Below are 6,691 nucleotides of genomic sequence, written 5' to 3'. Positions count from 1 at the left end.
CTCATTCCAAAGGTGATCCCACAGAATGTGGAAATTTTTGAACAGTATCATCAATATCGCATGCAAGTAAAATCTTACTGAAGATAATTCAAAAACAGTATTTTGACAGACAACTTCCAGAGGTGCAAGCTGGATTCAGAAGAGGATGTGGAACAAGGGATATTGCTGATGGTAGATGGATCTTGGCTTTAAGCAAAGAATACCAGAAAGATGTTTACTTTTGACTATGCAAAAGCATTTGATTGTGTCGCTCATAACAAATTGTGGAAAACATTGAGAAGAATGGGAATTCCAGAACACTTAATTGTACTCATGAGGAACCTGTACATAGACTAGGAGGCTGTCATGTGAACAGAAGAAGAGGACACTGCATGGTTTATAATCAAGAAGGGAATGCACCAGGGTTGCATCCTTTCACCATACTTAGTCAATCTAATCTTGGAGGAAGAATCATTAACAACTTGTGATACGCTGATGACACAGCTTTGCCTGCTGAAAGTGAGGATGACTTGAAACACTTACTGATGAAGATTGAAGACCACAGCCTGCAGTATGGATTACATCTCAATATAAAGAAAACAAAAATCCTCGCAACTGGACCTATAAGCAGCATTATGATAAATGGAGAAAAGACTGAAATTGTCAAAGAGTTCACATTGCTTGGTTCTTCAGTCAACGCCAATTTGAAGCAGCAGTCAGGACATCAGATGACACATAGCACTGGGCAAGTCAGCTGCAAAGGACCTCTTTCAAGTGCTGAGAAGCAATGATGTATCCTTGAGAACTAAGGTGCCCCTCACACAAGCCATGGTATTTTCAATCACCTCATATGCACATGACAGCTGGATAGTGAATAAGGAAAAATGAAGAAGAATTGATATTTTTGAGGTGTGGTGCTGGTAAAGAATGCTGAAAGTACCATGGACTGCTAAAAGAACCAACAAATCTGTCCTGGAGGAAGTGCAGCCAGAATGCTCCTTGGAAGCAAGAATGCCCAGACTGTTTCACCTACTTTGGTCATGTTGTCAGAAGGGACCCTTCCCTGGAGAAGGATGTCATGCTTGGTAAGGTGGAGGGTTGATGAAAGAGAGGAAGGCCCTCAACAAGATGGATTGACATCAAATATAGAAAGGATTGCGGAGCTGGGATGGGGCCAGGCAGAGTTTCATTCTGCTGTGTATAGGGTCGCAATGAGTCAGAGATGACTGAATAGCACCTAACAACAACAACACCTAAAGCAATCTACACATTTAATGCAAACACGATCCAGAAACCAACAAAATTTTTTGAGGACATGAAAAAACCAATGACTAACTTCACATGGAAAGGAAAGAGACCTCGGATAAGCAGAGCACATCTGAAGAAGAACAACACAGTGGGAGGTCTCACACTCCCAGATCTTAAGAACTACTATACAGCCACAGTAGTCAAAACAGCATGGTACTGTTACAATGATAGACAGATAGACCAATGGAACAGAATAGAATGTCCAGATATAGACCCATTCATCTATGGACAGCTGACCTTTGTCAAAGGTCCAAAACCCATTAAATGGGGAAGAGACAGCCTGTTTAACAAATGTTGCTGGCAAAACTTGATATCGACTTGCAGAAAAAAGAAACAAGACCCATACCTCACCCCATACACAAAACAAACTCAAGTTGGATCAAAGACTTAAATGTAAAACCCAAAACTATAAAATTCATCAAAGATAAAATAGGGGCAAATCTAGGAGTCCTAATTTATGGCATAAATAGAGTATTGAACATAACCCACAATGCACAGGAGGTTGAAGAGAAGCTAGATGACTGGGACCTTTTAAATATTAAATTATTATGTTTATTGAAGGACTTTGTCAAAAGGGTAAAAAGAGAACCTACAGTTTAGGAGAAAATATTTGCCTATGACATATCTGACAAAGGATTTATCTCCAAAATCTATAGAAAACTTCAACAGCTCAACACCAAAAAGACAAACAACCCAGTTCAAAAATGGGGATGGGACTTGAACAGACACTTCACTAAAGATGATATGCTGGTGGCCAAAAAACACATGAAGAATTGCTCACAATCTTTAGTCATTATTAGAGAGATGCAAATCAAAACAACATTGAGGTATCTTCTCACCCCAGCAATAATAGCAAAGTTCAAAAGGACAGAAAATAACAAATGCTGGTGAGGTTGTGGAGAGATTAGAACTTCTGTGCACTGCTGATGGTACCAACCAATGGTACAAACATTGTGGCAAATGGTATGGTGTTTCCTTAAAAAAAAACTGAAAATAGAAATACCATTTGATCCAGCAATTCCATTACTAGGAATAAATACTAAAGAGGTGAGAGACAGGACATGAACAGCCATATGCACACCTATGTTCATCACAGCACAATTCACTATAGCAAAGAGATGGAAACAACCTAAATGCCCATCAACGTGATGAATGGATAACCAAATTATAGTACATTCACGCAGTGGAATACTATACTACATTAAAGAACAATGAGGGATACATGAATCCTCTCACAACATGGATGAGCCTGGAGGATGTTATACTGAGTGAAATAAGTCAATCACAGAAGGATAAATATTGTATGAGCCCATTACTATAAAAAGACAAAGAAGGGTTTGCTTAAGGAAGGGAACTCACTTTGTAGGTTACTGGAGTGGGGAAGAAAGGGGATGGATTAATTTTGGGCTAGTTGGGGCCACATACTGATATGGGTAAGGGGAGGGATGGTATGGAAAGTCTGTGACCACCATGATAACATTAAGGAAAGGGAGGACACTGAATTGTGCACATAAGATAAATGACAAAGGCTAATACCAGTATATCCACAATACTAAATTACCATTTACATCAAATATCAGGTTACAGATAAACACATAAACATTTGAGAAGATCAGATGGGGGCCAGTGAACAGGAGTATACGCTAGACCAAGAATAGATTCAGCTGAGGCTAATCTTGCACGGATACCAGTGATACAAAATACCTGCAATTCTTACGGAAACAATAGAAGACAGACATAGAGCAATCTCTTACAGACAGCCAGACACTGTGGGAGAGAGATCCAATAGATCTACAGATTCAAGACCATAGTATTGGGGGATACCAGACTCAATTAGCACAATAAAATACATAAAAATCTTGTTCCACAACTTACATTGGTGAGTAGCGACTGTAGTCTTAAAAGCTTTCAAGTGGCCATCTAAGATCCAGCTAATGGTCTCCTATTGTCAGAAGCAAAGAGTGCAAACAAACAAACAAACAAAAACTAAGGACATTTGGAAGTACTCAGCCCTAGGACATGATGGCCCTCGAGACCAGAAGAACTAGATGGTGCCTGGCTACCAATGCCAACCACTCAGGAAAGGCTCAAAACTGGAGATCCTGGATAGAGTGGGAGGAAGAACGTGGAACAAAATCCAAAAATAGAAGGACCAGAATTACTGGTTGGACAGACTCTGGAGAGACCTCCAAAAATATGACCCCAGGATACACTTTGAGCCTGGAGTAAAACTCACTCCTAGGGGCTGGCTCTCAGCCCAATAGTAAATAGGTTGTACACGCAGACCACTCAACCCAGGGTGATACATCCACATACTCTACAGCGATGAATCCCTTGGAGTAATTGACCACGGTACACCAGAGGGGCAACATTCCCACGGAGGAAATGCAGGACATTCAGGAGTGCATAAGTATGAGGGGCATGGTGTGTGTGTCTGTGTGTGTGGTTACTAGGCAGGGAGAGGAGGAGACTGGGTTAGGTTTGGGGATGGTAACTGGGGAGTGAAACCAAATGTACATGAAATGTTGAATGTAAAACAAACACTGCTCTGTAAACTTGCACCTAAAGCACAATTAAAAAAACAAAAACAAAAACAAAAACAAAAGTAAGAACAACACCAGATAGAAAATACGAACTGAATGATTCAGGGAAGAGATAGCAGAGAGATGGCTGAAACCTGGTAGCTTTTGTGGGGAGGTCTTCAGGTACAGGGACTTGAAATCCTCTCACTCTTTGTTTCCTTATGGCTAAAAACAAAACAAAACAAAACAAAAAAACACCAAAGAAACCCAAACTCACTGACGTCGAGTGGGATCTGACTCATAGTGACCCCTCTTTGGTTTCCAAGGTGGTATTTGAAACAGAAGTAGATTGCCCCATCTTCCTTCTGAGGAGTGACTGGTAGATTTGAACTGCCAGCCTTCTGGTTAGCAGTCAAATGCCTTAGGCATTACAGCCTATTATGGCTGTAATGACTTTGATTTTTCTCATCATCTCTATCACATTCAGTGTAATGTGCTTGATATATGTCTGCAGTTATATGTGATTCCATATTCCTTTGTGTTTGTAGTTTATATTCTTAATCATGTATTATATAGGTTTTTTTTGTTTCCTATATGTTCCTGTATATATTCTTTTTTATTTGATTTTTTATTGTTATTTAGGTGACAATTTACAGAGCAAATTTACTTTCCATACAGCAGTTCACATACACTTTCTCTCATGACATTAACCAAAATTTACCCCAATGCAACAGCTCCCCTCCCACTTCCTCCGATAGTTACCACTTCCCTGTGTCCATCCCTCCATGCACTCCTGCCCCGAGCTGTCTCCCTGTGTATAAGCAGCCCTTCTTTCTCCCATGATAGTTCTCTCCAAGGAGTGTATGTACCTCAGGTAAATGATCAACTCATATGCCTGTCTTTCGTTTGGCTGGAAGGCACAGGTGTGAGTTCAATTCCAGACCTGAAGGAGGGGCCATACTCTCAGTGATTCCACCAGGCTCTATCAGACCAGCAAACCTGGTCCCCCCCCTTTTTTTCCTCCAAATGGTTTTGAGTTTTGTTCCATATTGTTCTCCCTCTCTATCCAGGATCTCCTACATAGATCCTCTTCCAAGTGCTTGACAGTGGTAGCTGGGCACCATCTAGTTCTTCTGGTCTCATAGTCATATAGGCTGCAGATCACATGGTATACCAGTTGCTAGGACTAATTGTTTCCATGAATTTTTGGTTTCTTCATTCTTCTTTGCCCTGGACGAGGGGAGACCCATCGTTGCAACTAGATGGCAGCTTACAAGCTTTTAAGATCCCTGTCACTACTCACCAAAGTGGGAGGTGAAACAATGTTTTATGTAGTATGTTATGCCAATTGAGCTTGATGTCCCCTGCAACTATGGTCCTGAGCTCACAAGTTCAACTACTCGGTCCCTCTGGGTAGCTGGCTGTAGCCAAGCAGTGACTACAAAGTTGTCCCTTGTCAGCTCTACTATACACCTGGGAATATAGATCATACACATAAACATATAGGAACATTGTCTCCCAACCCTATACATGTTCTTAGGTACTCTCCCCACTTCAAAGACCTACCTGCTAGTTCAGTGTGTCCACCCATCTATTCACCCATATACCAATGTTTGCCTTCACTGACAATGCAGTACTGTATGTGCAAAAGGGCTCATCTTTGTTGCCTGGACCTCCCATGTACGTCTCTATGTCTTTCTCCTCCTCAATGCCACTATATTGATGACTCACATTTGGTACATTGCCCTTCTCTTCACCCATATCAATACTTATCTCTATCTATCTAAAAGTGTTCCCTCCCATCCCCTCCCACCCCTGGTAACCAAAAAAGAAAATTTCCTTCCATAAATAAACCTTTCTTTGATTTTTATAATAATGGACTAATAAAATACTTGTCTTTTTGTGATTGACTTATTTCAGTCAGCATAGTGTCCTCCAAGTTCATCCACGTTATGCGGTGTTGTGCAGATTCTACATTATTCTTTAGCATTGCATAGTGTTCCATTGTGTGTATGTACCATGGTTTGGTTATCCATTCCTCAGTTGATGGACACCTAGGTTGTTTCCATCTTTTGGCTAAATAGTGCTGCGATGAACATGGGTGTGCATATGTCTGTTCTTGTCATGTCTCTCACTTCTTTAGGGTGTATACCTAGTAATGGAATGGCTAGGTCAAATGGTATTTCTAATTCCAACTTTTTAAGGAATCACCATTCTGCTTTCCACAGTGGTTGTACCATTTCACAGTCCCAAGAGCAGTGTATGAAAGTTCCAATCTCTCTACATCATCGCCAGCATTTGTTATTTTCTGTCTTGTTGAACTTTGCTACTAGTGCTACAGCAAGATGGTATCTCATTGTTGTTTTGATTTGCATCTCTAATAGCTAATGATTGTGAGCATTTCTTCATATGTTTGTTGGCCGCTTGAATATCCTGCTTGGTGAAGTGTCTATTCATTTCTTCTGCCCATTTTTTACTTGGATTGTTTGTCTTTTTGTTATTGAGGTGTTGGAGTTTTCTATAAATTCTAGAGATAAGTCCCTTGTCAGATATGTCATTACCAAATATTTTTCCCAATCTGTAGGTTCTCTTTTGACTCTTCTGGAGAAGTCGTTGGAAGCACATAAAAATTTTAATTTTAGAAGAGCCCAATCATCTGGTTTCTCTTCTGCTATTTGTGCATTTTTAGTTATGCTTGACAGTCTATTTATGCCATATATTAGGGCCCTTAAATTTGGCCCTAGATTTTCCTTGAGGAACTGTATAGTTTTAGGTTTCACATTTAACTCTTTGATCCATCTGGAGTTCGTTTTTTTGTATAGTGTGAGGTATAAATCTTGATTCACTTTTCTGCAAATGGATCTCCAGTTTTGCCAGCACCA

The sequence above is a fragment of the Orycteropus afer genome, unplaced genomic scaffold (assembly GCF_000298275.1).
Source record: "Orycteropus afer afer isolate SDZICR_OR568_19922 unplaced genomic scaffold, OryAfe1.0 scaffold00003, whole genome shotgun sequence".
NCBI lineage: Eukaryota > Metazoa > Chordata > Mammalia > Tubulidentata > Orycteropodidae > Orycteropus > Orycteropus afer.
This window is presented reverse-complemented; position numbering follows the sequence as displayed.